Source organism: Macaca nemestrina, chromosome 5 (assembly GCF_043159975.1).
Source record: "Macaca nemestrina isolate mMacNem1 chromosome 5, mMacNem.hap1, whole genome shotgun sequence".
Classification (NCBI taxonomy): domain Eukaryota; kingdom Metazoa; phylum Chordata; class Mammalia; order Primates; family Cercopithecidae; genus Macaca; species Macaca nemestrina.
The window spans coordinates 73186678-73200851 of record NC_092129.1 but is presented as its reverse complement, the minus strand read 5'-3'; the positions used below and the strand labels follow the sequence as shown (position 1 = coordinate 73200851).

General features: G+C 37.5%; 2 long non-coding RNA genes across 3 annotated transcripts in view; one reads left to right on the top strand and one right to left on the bottom strand.

Moving 5' to 3' along the window:
• The window catches only part of LOC105478707 (uncharacterized), a 61309-nt gene that overhangs the window by 22743 nt on the left and 24392 nt on the right, over positions 1-14174 (bottom strand). For both annotated transcript variants that reach the window (XR_011623477.1, XR_011623478.1), the window contains exon 2: positions 5056-5214. This is a non-coding gene — a long non-coding RNA (uncharacterized lncRNA). The remainder of the gene's footprint in view (positions 1-5055; positions 5215-14174) is intronic.
• Positions 1-14174, top strand: part of LOC105478706 (uncharacterized) — a 77853-nt gene that overhangs the window by 57278 nt on the left and 6401 nt on the right. Inside the window, exons 2-3 of the long non-coding RNA XR_985394.2 lie at positions 5080-5250; positions 8982-9194. This is a non-coding gene — a long non-coding RNA (uncharacterized lncRNA). The remainder of the gene's footprint in view (positions 1-5079; positions 5251-8981; positions 9195-14174) is intronic.

Here is a 14174-nt window from a genome sequence, read left to right as displayed (position 1 = left end):
GGAAAACCCCAATTCTCCATGCCCAAGTAACAAAAACAGAGACTATTCACTTTTGAGGTCCCCCACTTTCTGACTTGCAGATGAGAAATGGAAAGTACCTCAGATTGGTCTCTTCCTGCAATCAATCAGATATTTGCATAAGGTGTAACTTTGTAACTTTACTTCACCTTCTTATTGGTCGCCTTCATAACCAATCAGACTGGTCAATGGCCACTCCTTCGTTTACGTAGGATAAATGAACGAACCAATGGGAAACCTCTAGAGGGTACTTAAACCCCAGAAAATTCTGTAACCCCAGCTCTCAAGGCAGTTGCTTGAGTCAGGTCTCACTCTGTGGAGTGTACTTTCACTTCAATACATCTATAATTTCATTGCTTCATTCTTTCATTGCTTTGTTTGTGCATTTGGTCCAATTCTTTGTTCACAACACCAAGAACATGGATGACTTGTAGTCCACTGGTAACAGGTTTGTGCAATGTTTTTACAAAATAAAAAGCTAGTTTTCTTTTTCTTAATACAAAGAAATACACAGAAGATGAACACTTTTTCAAGAATAATAAAATAAATTAAAATGCATTTTACTACATCTTGTTTTTTTTTGAAAAAGTCAATATGACAGTGATACCAAATCTCTGTTCATATTAATTTAGTGCCCCTCCTTGATTTATTTGACAGTATCTGTTGCAAATTTAATCTTGGTTGAAATTATTATTGCAACTCAGCTTTCTTTTTGTTATAACTTGCCTAATATAATATTTTCATTCTTTTACTTTTAATCTAGCTGAAGTATTTATTTTTAGTTGAGTCGACTGTATAAAACACATAGCTAATTTTAATTTATGCAGTCAGCTATGAGTGTTTACGTTTAAATAGACAAATATACTCCCCATTTAAAATCATCAATAAAACATATCTGACTAGTATTAATTTCTCAGTCTAATCTTATGTCTCTATTTCCTGAGTGTGGTAAATAAGAGTTTCCATAGTAACCTCAGATAGTGATATCTAAATCCATCTGGAATCCAAATTTCAGAAAACAAGTAAGGACATTTTGGATACTAAAGCATTTATCCAATATTTGTCTGAAATTATTTAGTCTCAAAGTTTGGATAGGAAGATTTCCAACTTCTGTAGATACCTGTATGTGATTGCTTTCCAATGGTGAGCGCTATCAGAAGTTTCAGTGTAGGTACAAGGAGAAGTTGACACAGAGTATTACATTTCAGAGAAATGTCAGTGATTTATTTTATGAACCAATTTCTGCAGTAGAAAAACTCACACCACTTCAGGATTTATACTGAAATTCAGTCGACAAGGCGTTTAAGGAAAGCCAAGTCTCACAGGTAAAGGAGACGCAGTTCCCGAGAATACATGCAACTCTAATTCACAGTTTCTTTGTGTTACCAACTTCCACAGGAATAAAAATCTCTGACTAAGGAAAAATTGCTGCCAGCTTTTGAACACAATTCTTACACATTTTATGGATTAAAATAGAGCTTAAAATAGCTTGCTTTATCTATTATCTATCTATCTATCTATCTATCTATCTATCTATCTATCTATCTATCAATCAATCATCCAACATCTTTCTAGTGATGGACAGCTTACAGCACATTCCTAGTAGATGCTAAAGGACAGCACACACTCTCCAATGTTCATTATTTGGTTGTAAATTATTTTTAAGGCCCTCTTAAATTCCTCTGAATAGCTAATATAATATTACAATTGTTAAAGACAGACACACAATACTCCACACTTTTATAAAAAGATTTTTAACTAATGTATACTTATTAAAACACACATATATACACACACAAAACCAGTACTCCACACTTTTAGTAAAGGGCAGCCACTGATCGATTTTTTATAGCCCATTGTTTTTAGTTGTTCCTAATAGTTTGGGATGTACCATGATTTATGCAGTCATTCACTTTTGGATATACACGCATTTTTCTTTCTTCCTTCTAATCTAGCTGTGATAAACACATTATGTATAAATCCTTACATGCTGGAGATTTTAGACACACTATAAAATTATATTATTTTGGCCCACTTACCAAGCTTTATATGAGGAGAAACAATTCGTCAGTTGTTTAGGAAAGTGATAATCCATACACTGTCTACATCAGCCCAATTTCAGATAATAAAATTGGGAAATTATCTGATATCTTTATATGCATGAAAATAAATTGTAAGAACTTCTTAAAAGTAAGTAAAATTTGGGAATTATGAAATTGACTCTATAATTACAAATGTATAATGACAGAATTATAAAAGGAAGCATGATTTTATCTAGTTACTTATATATAGTATCAGAAGTATTTGCTAATTTGTTTCTGCTAGAGGATAGCCTCTTGGAGATAAAACGAATAAATGTTTTAAAAGGATAAACAAATGAGTACAGAAAAAATGTCATTAGCACATTTATATGTACATCAATCTTCCTAATGTAGCTTTAAGAGTTTACCTTCTTTTTTTTTTTTTTTTGAGACAGAGTTTTGCTCTTGTTCCCCAGGCTGGAGTGCAGTGGTGCAATCTCGGCTCACTGCAACCTCCACTTCCTGGGTTCAAGTGATTTTCCTGCCTCAGCCTCCTGAGTAGCTGAGATTACAGGCATGTGCCACCACGCCTGGCTAATTTTGTATTTTTTTTAGTAGAGAAAAGGTTTTCCCACGTTGGTCAGGCTGGTCTCAAACTCCTGACCTCAGGTGATCTGCCTGCCTCGGCCTCCCAAAGTGCTAGGATTACAGGTGTGAGCCACCTTGCTCGGCCAACAGCTTACCTTCTTGAATTAGTTTGCATTCTTTTTTTCTTTTTTTTTTTTTTGAGATGGAGTCTCGCTCTGCCACCCAGGTTAGAGTGCAGTGGCATGACCTCAGCTCATTGCCAGCCCACCTCCTGGGTTCACGCCATTCTCCTGCCTCAGTCTCCCGAGTAGCTGGGACTACAAGCACCCGCCACCATGCCCAGCTAATTTTTTGTATTTTTAGAAGAGACGGGGTTTCACCGTGTTAGCCAGGATGGTCTCGATCTCTTGACCTCATGATCCGCCCTCCTCGGCCTCCCAAAGTGCTGGGATTACAGGCGTGAGCCACCACGCCCGGCCGGTTTGCATTCTTTTCTTTCACCCATAATCTAATTTACTTTATAGTTTTATTAATCATTATTCTTATGACATAATGCTAAGTGTTCAATAATAGATTCAAAAAAACTACAGTTTAAATTAAGAATCCTTTAGGTTTTAATGTGTATATAAAATGGCTTTGAGCAAATTCAGAAAATACCACAAATAAATGGTACTGCTACATTTTCCAGTTTATTTGAAGGGAAGCAATATTAAACTGGGTTACGTAAGGTGTTCAGAAAGAATGCTGTGTAAGGAAATATGGCACATAATCAGAGCTGCCAGATAAAATACAGTATGCCAAGTATTACGTCGGACACATGTATATGAAAAATTATTTGTTATTCATCTGAAATTCAAAAGTGACTAGGCCTCCTGTATTTTTATTTGATGGATCTGGCAATCCTAAATATAAAACCAGAATAGAATTATTTTGTTCAGAACACATATAGCATGTAGTAAATGTTCAAAATGTATTATTGAGTATAATGATAAAAATGATAATTGTTGACCAAATTTGAAAATTTGACCAAATTTGAAAAGAATATCCAAATGTGCACTACACATTGTATGAAATAAACAATGGTGAAAAAAATAGCCCAAGCATTATTAAGAATAATATTAGTTCTTAGGGACTAATTTCAAGCTATAGATGTATAATACATTGTTTAGATATTTGCAAAGAAGAGTTATTCAAGAATCAATGGAAGGCAACATTTTCTGTAAACAGATGAAAAGTGGGAATAGCTATGGAACCAGGCCAAGCTAAAAGGTACAGCCAGCTAACCAAGGTGCTTTTAATTATTTTTTCAGGAATGTTAAGGAGCATGTTAAAGAGAGTGCTTTAAATAGGCAATTTAAGGATTTATTGCAAAGAGGTTTTGCTCACATGGAACTTATACTTTTAAAATGTAATATTTAAATATTGCAAACCTGAGCCTGCTGGTGTGTTTTCAAGGCAGGCCTTTAAGAGTATAAGCACAAAGCCTTATAAGGATAAATTCGAGACCATTTTTTTTCCCTCATGCAAGATGAAACCAAATCTCATAAAGATTACATAATTACATTAATGATCTAGTTAAGAGTATTCCTGAGACCCAGGTTACCTGACCCCAAAACTTGTGCTCTTTCCGTAACGGAAGATAACAAAGAAGAGATTTTAATCTCAGGAATAACTTAGTGCTTGAGAGTTTACTAAAAACTATTATTTGATGCTTCAGCTCTTCTATGTTATCATTGCCTACTCTTATTCATCTACAAACTCTTAAAAGTTGAATTAAGAAATTAGCTTCTGGCAAGTTGGTGCCAATGAGTTATTCTATTAGGTTCTTGGGGCACGGGGTAGATAATAATATTTATTAGGAGTCCCAAGGTCAGGAAGAATAGGATTATTATGTCATTTAGCAGTAGCTAGCAAGGACTACTTAGAAACTAAATTTCATTCAGATTTTTATCTTTCCTTGTCCATTTATTTGATGAGCATCAAGTCAATTTTCATTTGTCCAGTATGCAGTTTTGATAGGCTCATTGTTCCTCATGATTGAATAATCATATTTTGGTGTCCTTTCCTGTTTTTTTTTTTTTTTTAATAATTCTTTGTATGGCATATCTAATCCTTAAGCTTGTTTCCTGCAGCCTGACTCTTCTTGTTTTAGTTGCTTTCAGTCAACTAAAATTTATCGGATGATTTTCCATTTGTTGCCACATAGTAGTACCTAAAGAGACGGCAAAGAAAACTTTACAATGTTTTTCAGTAGTAGGCCTTCTGAGTGGGGAAGAGAACCTGGAGAATACTGGAGGAATCTAATATGGGGCAGGGGGACAGCAGAGATAAAATCTTCTTCACAGTTCATTTAGCAAATTATGCATATGATCATTGAATAAGAATTTCGTTTTTGCAAGGGAAGCCAATATAAGATTATTTAAATCACCTCTCTGATGTTCTCGTCCTGCAGTGTACGCCATTGGTCCTTCCTCGGGGATGTGATCACCTTTAGGGGCAGGAAGTTCCAGTTTCCGCAGGATCAGCTCATTCTTCTGCCTGTCAGCTCTGACCATACCCTCTTTAACTTGAAATTGAAGGATTATTTCTGGCAAAACAAACAACAAGAACAAGAGACACAGAGGTAAGAAACATCATTATATCTTTTAGGAGTGGACATTTATGTCATTTTTAAATAAAATGATCAGGGTGTGTTGTAACAAGATGTCTCATGGACTACTTCATAAATCACCAACAGAAATATAATTCTGATATTTCAGTGGATTACTCTTCATAAAGTTGCATTCCTATTAACTAAGACATGGATGTGTTCTAGCAAATATGTGCACACAGCCCCCACCCTGACTTCCATGCCTGGCTTGTTTTTAAACTTACATTGGTGAGTAGCTTTCGTGTTAGCCAGTTCTCATGAAACTCATGGTAAAAGAGACAGTTGGTGTTGTGGTTTTGATGGAATGTTCGCAGGAGTGTCCCTGTTATTCTAACTTAAGATTCAAGGCCAGGCATGGTGGCTCACGCCTGCAATCCCAGCACTTTGGGAGGCCGAGGAGGGCAGATCACGAGGTCAAGAGATCGAGACCATCCTGGCTAACACTGTGAAACCCCGTCTGTACTAAAAATACAAAAAATTAGCCAGGTGTGGTGGTGGGCATCTGTAGTCCCAGCTACTCAGGAGGCTGAGGCAGGAGAATGGCATGAACCCGGGAGGTGGAGCTTGCAGTGAGCTGAGATTGCGCCACTGCACTCCAGCCTGGGCGACAGAGCAAGACTCTATCTCAAAAGAAAAAAGAAAAAGAAAGATTCAGTTGTGGTTTTGTAAGCATGAGGTCCTTTTGATATCTTACCAAGAACATCAGATTGAGGAGGAAGTTTTTGATAACTTACCAGTTGAAACACTGTAGTGTCAAGATAGTGTGTTTCTTATCCTCAGAATATCTGGTGTTATGGTAAGGCAGCTCAAATCTTCTCTGACAAAATTTTCTTTTTTGTTTTAACCATATTTATCTTCTTGTAATTTTTCATGTTTACCCTTTCTAGTACCTACAGACTTTCTTCATTCTAATCTTTCAACTCTGTTTACAAAAATAATTTTAATATAAATAGGAAATGTTACATGTGGTCATTTAGAAAAATTAGAAAATATTTAAAATGAAGAAAAAAGTCACCTGTAATATCACAACCTGAGATAATCATTGCTGTCATTTTGATGTACTTAAAACATGGATTGTGTGTAATCCCAGCAGTTTGGGAGGAAGATGCGGGTGGATCACGAGGTCAGGAGATCGAGACTGTCTTGGCCAACATGGTGAAACCCCATCTCTACTAAAATACAAAATATTAGCCGGGGGTGGTGGTGTGTGCCTGTAATCCAAGCTACTTGGGAGTCTGAGGCAGGGGAATCACTTGAATCCAGGAGGCAGAGGTTACAGTGACCTGAGATTGCACCATTGCACTCCAGACTGGCATCAGAGCAAGACTCCATCTCAACAACAAAACATGGTTTGTGATATTGTGTCTGGAATTGGTGGGTTCTTGGTCTCACTGACTTCAAGAGTGAAGCCACGGACGCTCGCAGTGTTACAATTCTTAAAGATGGTGTGTCCAGAGTTTGTTCCTTCAGATGTTCAGATGTGTCTAGAGCTTTCTCCTTCTGGTGGGCTCATGGTTTTTGCTGACAGGTGTGAAACTGCAGACCTTGCGGTGAGTGTTACAGCTCATAAAGACAGCATGGACCCAAAGAGTGAGCAGCAGCAAGATTTATTGCAAGGAGCAAAACAACAAACCAACCCCAAGGTGGAATGACACCCTAGCTGGTTGCCACTGCTGGCTGGGGCAGCCTGCCTTTTTTATTCCTTTATCTGACCCCACCCACACCCTCTGATTGGTCCATTTTACAGAGAGCTGATTGGTCTATTTTGTAGAGAGCTGATTGATCCATTTTACAGAGAGCTGATTGGTCTGTTTTGACAGAGTGCTGATTGATGTTGTTACAATCCCTGAGCTAGACACAGCATGCTGATTGGTGCATTTACAATCCTTTAGCTAGACACAGAATGCTAGACAGAAACGTTCTCCAAGTCCCCACTAGGTTAGCTAGATACAGAGTACTGATTGGTATATTTACAAACCTTGAGCTAGACACAGAATAATGATTGGTGTATTTACAAACCCTGAGCTAGCCACAGAGTACTGACTGGTGTATTTACAAACGCTGAGCTAGACACAGAGTGCTGATTGGTGTGTTTACCATCCCTTATTCTAGACATAAAAGTTCTCCAAGTCCCCATGAGACTCAGGAGCCCAGCTGGCTTCACCTAGTGGATCCTGCAGTGGGGCTGCAGGCGAAGCTGCCCACCAGTCCCAGCTGCCCCTGCACTCCTCAGCCCTTAGGCGGTTGATGGGACCTGGCAATATGGAGCAGGAGACAGCATCCATTGGGGAGGCTTGGGCCACACGGGAGCCCACTGCAGAGTTGGGGCTGGACATGGTGGGCTGCAGGTCCCCAGCCCTGCCTGACGGGAGCCCACACCCATGCCCGCTGGAACTCACGCTTGACTGTGAGTGCGGCGCGCAGCCCCGGTTCTCCCGGCGTCTCTCCCTCCACACCTCCCTCAAGCAGAAGGAGGCGGCTCCAGCCTCGACCAGCCCAGAGAGGGGCTCCCACAGTGCCATGGCAGGCTGAAAGGCTCCTCAAGTACGGCCAGAGTGGACTCCGAGGCCGAGGAGGTGCCGAGAGCAGGGGCTGCTAGCACGTTGTCACCTCTCAATATTATCATCTTTTTTTTCTTTTTTTTGAGACGGAGTCTCCCTCTGTCGCCCAGGCTGGAGTGCAGTGGCCGGATCTCAGCTCACTGCAAGCTCCGCCTCCGGGGTTCACACCATTCTCCTGCCTCAACTTCCAAGTAGGTGGGACTACAGGCCGCCACCACCTCGCCCGGCTAGTTTTTCTTGTATTTTTTAGTAGAGATAGGGTTTCACCGTGTTAGCCGGGATGGTCTTGATCTCCTGACCTCGTGATCCGCCCATCTCGGCCTCCCAAAGTGCTGGGATTACAGGCTTGAGCCACCGCGCCCGGCCTCAATATTATCATCTTTTATTCACTTAACACATTTTGTGAGTACATTTGTCAGTTGCTGAACATACTTCTATCTTGAAACTTTGAAGTCAAATTACATCCATTGTATGGCTATTCTATTATTTTAACCAATCCCAATTGTTGTACGTATGTCTTTGAATAAAACTCTTGTAATTTTTATTAGCGTGTTTTTCCAATATGTAAGAAGGGACATCTTAAAGCTTTATGAAACCAGTTATAAATCATTTATATAATAATAATTCTTTTTATGTTTTTCCCTTTAATTATATATAGAATGTAGTCCTTACAATAAAATGTTGTTAAAAGCTTATGTTGATTATGGTCATCATTAATTAGTAACATGTATTGCCTTAATAATTATTATACTATACTATACCAATAATTACTAACAAAACAAGGAGTTTTGTTTAGTCTTTTTGCAATAGTAATTATTAGTATAATATATATATGACATAATAATAAGGCAGAGACCATGTATTATTCATCTTTTTAGCCCAAGTGCTGAAGTCTGGAGTATAATAGGTCTACATTTTTATTCAATAAATGGTTGAATATAAATGATAAAAATCTTAATTTGAGAAAATAATTTGAATTGTGGATTTCTAAATGTTTTCTTTCTTTAATACACAATTAATAGGCAAATTATAAAGAACACTTATTGAAAGAAGTTCGTTTGATGGAGATCCATTTTTCTCTAATTGAATTCATAGTGAGGAACATAGTATTGAAAATTACTTTCTGCTCTTTTCTCATATCAGGATAAAGCACAAATGGATATGACAGGAGACATCATCTGGGTGCCAAATGCTGGCAAAAACAATTACCAGCTGTTTTTAAACAGTTGCAGCTCATCACCAATCTGAGGGGACACAGAAGTCACTTCCTAAATTCTTCTCTATTAACAATCTTAAAAAGTCAAATTCATAATTGGAAGAGCATGCTTCTTCTTATATGTCCACTCTAAATATGAGGTAATTATTAAACAACAATTAAAATTAAGGCAGTAAGTATTTTTTTAAAAGCTACTTTTTTTACTTCCCTTTACAAAAGTAACATTGAAGAAAACATAGATAAGAAAAAATAGATTACATAATCTCTACTAACATATTGCTTCAAATTCCCAACTTCATCCCTAATATATTTGTATAAATGGGTCAAAAATATAATTGTGTATCTGTAATGGATTTTTAAAAAAAATTTTATTTTGTGGTAACATTTAAGATTACATCCACCCTCCTAATAATTTTAAGTGTACAATACAGTATTGTTAACTACAAGCACAATAAATACATTTTTAATAAGAACTTATGTTAGTAAGATAATTTTTAATTGTTATTTCTTTTTTTCTATAGATAAAGGCAGTGCCAGAGGCATAATATAAAATATGTTTACTTTGAATGAAAACTAAGATAAACAATTGTTAATTAACTTAATACTTATATAATCAACAGATGTTATTTCACCACAAACAACTTGAGCACAAGTGGGCATTGTTTGATTAAGAACATCATGTTTCTTTCCTTCCTCCCTCTAGGGAAGATGGATAGTTAGGGAAGCAGGAATGCTGCTTGCACAGGAGAGAGACTGCATTTGAATCACAACATGAAGCAGAAAGCATGGTTATTTACCCTCAGAAAGTATAAAGTCATGTAAAAAAGCCAGTGTCAAATCTCTTTTCACAAAACAAGATTTTGCCTCCAGGAATCAACTCAAATATTATTTTTAGAGATTTCTATCTGTACCTATCTTTACTTTTTCCATTTTTCCCAGATATTGCTGAGTTCACAGTCTGTTTAGCACTTGGCAGAGATTATTTAGCATAGTGGCAGGTGTCTAGTGATAGCTCTACTCCTTTTCTTTTTCTGCAAAAACTGTTGTCAGTGCCTGAAGCTCCTGAATGGGGGCGGGGGAGGAAAGAAAGGTGAGAAGACCTGTAGTGAAAATTTTAGATCCACTGGGGGCAATCACATCACAGCTCTCTTCACAGCCAGAGAAACGGTGACACTTCACACCAAGATCTTCAGAACTTTGGAAAGCCCAGAAATCTTTCTGAAGGGTCAACCTAAACTGATGTTTGAAATTCAGGCTTGAGTCCAAAAGGGATTGGCCCAAATCCACGTGGCTTATATTGCCTGCTACTTTTGTAACACATTCTTTGTTCCATAATGAATGCTTAAAAAAAAGAAGAAGAAATAAACCATTTGCACCTAGCTGTTTTCTCCTATTAATTACTGTTTCTGAAAAGTGCCTTGGCAGAAAATGTTTTTGATCCTTATCAACTTGACACAGCATTAATCCCCAAATCACAGAAATTTCTACACAATCTAAACATGTTGAGAAAAGAATGCAAATATTAAAGAAAAAAGTTCTATACTGGACAACACTATATACATGGATGCTAAATACAGGATATTATCACTTGGAACAATTCTGTTGCAGTTAGCGATTTGGATACTGATTTACCTATGGATGGCAAGGGATTGAGGGATAGAAAAAAGAGGGGGAATTCTAGATGCATCTGAAGAGTTCATCTATTGCTATGGAAACAGATACATCCTAGCAACAGCTGCTTGGTACGTAGCTGACATGCAGAGCTTGAGCCCTCAGACAAGAGAAAAATGAGCCATGAAGAAATCTTTAGAATACACAGCATTTATATTTTTAAAAGTTTTAAAAGGACAATCAAAAATTCATACATATGTCAAAATAATAAAGTTACAGAAATTTCATTTTATTACCAGCATAGAACCCAGCATATTATTTGATATACTAACTACTATCCTGATTACAAGATAATATGTCATATAACAGATAGTCAATGCTAGTTGAACATTTTTTTTTTGCTGAGTCTAGAAGACAGTACTCAACCATACTTTTAATATACCTGGTTTGTCCTCAGCAATTCTTAGATTCTTATCAGTATAAAATATTACAAACACCGCTCTGTAAAAGGAGAAAATTCAGATGACTGAAGAATTTTATTGAGGTTTGAAAAACATTGTGATTATATCTTATTTAGTAAATAGAATAGCTTTTGTATGCATTAAATGTTCTGGATAAGTACTTTAACCATGTACTTCTTACACGCTTAAATAACCATTTATTTCTATAAAATGAAAGTAACCAAATATCGATCATAATTTTGTATCACTTTGTGTGAGTGGTGTGTGTGTGTGTGTGTGTGTGTGTGTGTATCTGTGGCAAATAGTTTCTAGGAAGCAGAGTACATTTTTATGTAACTTTCAATTACAACATAAAAAGTAATGAAATTAACATTAGTTAAAGGCCTCTTAAACCTGAACTGTCATATTTGCTGGATCACAGAAGGTTACATCTGGAGTAGATCAAACTCTTATTCAAACAAAAATTAATACCCAGAGCATGAAGAAGTTTTGCTGGCTTTTTATTCTCCCAAGATAAATAATTTCTACCCTATGTTGGTCTGTGGCTCTACGTGTGAGATTTCTTATGCCAGAATCTCATCAAATATAATTATAAAGCAAAGAATTCCACTAAAATTAATCATTCATTAAAGCAGATACCATCATAAAGAGTAGGAGAAAGACACTTTAATCATAATAAACTGTAAGAAAAGGGAAGCTTGGAGGACTTCTCATTAAGATAATTTATAATTTTTAAAGCATCTTACATAAAGATAAAATAATTGGAAGTAGTAGCCATTTTCGGTATCTGGTCATGAGTCCTGGAGGTAAACATCTCTGATTTGTATTGTGTTGCTTAGCCAAACGATATTTTTTGCTCTTTGTATTGTCTTTAATAGGGAACCAAAGAATGGGTCTTCTATTGTTCCTCTGTGCAAAAATTCATCTTCATGTGATATATACCAGTGCCAACTGGAGTTTATAGTAACATTGATATTACATATGCCTATAAATTAAAAATGATATCAAATAGGTCATTAAAATGACTTGAAATATCCACATCACCCCAGAACTCAGAGTGATGCTGACCCCCAAGAAGTAGACACAGCTTACTTTGTGGCAGGATGAGTTTCTGATCTCATAGACTTGCCATAGCTTGTATTGTGGCTGTGCCTGAGCCATAGTGCATTGGTTGGTAACTACTTAAACACAGTGCCAGACCCCCACCCTCTTAGATTCAGTGAATTGAGGCAAATAGGCTTTTTGAACTTGAAGACCTTCCCTGGTGACCAAATGTGGGCTTGGGCTTTAACTTCCTTTACTTTCTCTTAGCTTTGGAAAGCAGCATAGATAAACATCTGTTCTAATATAAACAATACACTTTTTATCTGAATGTAGCTTCAAGATACATCCTGGACTTTCCCTTCTCCCTTTTCTGGACCCATCAAACCAGGGAATGGAAACAGTTACATTATTAAGGATCTTTTTAGGATCTCATGCTGCTTTACCGTTTCACGTATCTCTTTTAATGGCTATCATCATGAGTTTAATATTTAAAACACACTTTTACACCAAACCCATAGGAACAGACAAGAAAACAGATATTAAATACGTGCCCTTTTGCTCTCTGGCTCCTGCTGTCACCATGTTGTTACTAGAAAGTGGTCATGATCCAGACCCAAGAGAGGATTCTTAGATCTCGTGCAAGAAATAATTCAGGATGAATCCATAAAGTGAAAGCAAGTTTATTAAGAAAGTAAAGGAATAAAAATGGCTACTCCATAGACAGAGCAGCCCCGAGGGCCGCTGGCTGCCCATTTTTATTGTTATTTCTTGATTATGTGCTAAATAAGCTAATGTGCTAAATAAGGGGTGGATTATGTATGCATCACCCTTTTAGACCATATAGGGTAGCTTCCTGGCATTGCCATGGCATTTGTAAACTGCCATGGCAGTGCCGGGAGCATATCAGTGAGGATGACCAGAGGTCACTCCTGTTGCACTCTCAATTTTGGTAGGTTTTGGCTGCTGCTCTACTGCAAACTGTTTTAGCAGCATGATCTTTATGACCTGTATCTTGTGCCAACCTCCTATCGCATCATGTGATTTAGAATGTCTTTTCCTCCTGGAAATGCAGCCCAGTAGGTCTCAGCCTTATTTTACCCACCAACTATTCAAGATGGAGTTGTTCTGGTTCAAACGCCTCTGACAATGTGATGTGCCTTTTCCCACTTGCCTTCTGCCATGCATAAAAGCTCCCTGAACCTCTTCAGAAGCCAACATTCCGCTTGTACAGCCTGCAGAACCCTGAGCCAACTAAACCTCCTTTCTTCGTAAAATACCCAGTCTCAGGTATTTCTTTATAGCAATGAAGAATCGCCTAACACAGAACATTGGTACTGAGGATTGGGGCATTGCCATAAAAACACCTGAAAATGTGGAAGCGATTTTGGAATTGGGGAATGGGCAGAAGCTGGAAGAATTTGGAGGGCTCAGAATAAGATGGGAAGATGAGGGAAAGTTTGGAACATCTTAGAGACCAGTTAAATGTGACCAAAATGCTGATAGTGATATGGACAGTGAACTCCAGGCTGATGAAGTATCAGACGGAAATGGGGAACTTACTGGGAACTGAAGCAAAGATCACCTATGTTATACTTTAGCAAAGAGCTTGAGTGTTTTGTAGTCATACCCTAAGTATCTGAAAGTTTGAACTGAGTGATGATTTAGGGTATCTGGTGGGAGAAATTTCTAAACAGCAAAGCTTTCAAGATGTGGCTTGGCTACTTCTAATTGCCTAGCTCAGATGTGGGAGCAAAGAAATTACTTAAAGTTGAAATTTATATTTAAACATGAAGTGGAGTGTACAATTTTGGAAAATTTGTAGCCTACTCATGTGGCCAAGAAAGAAAAAGCTTTTTCAAGAAAAATTCAAGTAGACTGCAAAGTAACCATTTGCTATAGAAATTAGCATAACTAAAAAGACCCAAGTGCTGATAGCCAAGACAATGGAAAAAAAGTCTCAAAGGACTTTCAGAGATCTGAGGCAGCCCCTCCTATCACAGACCC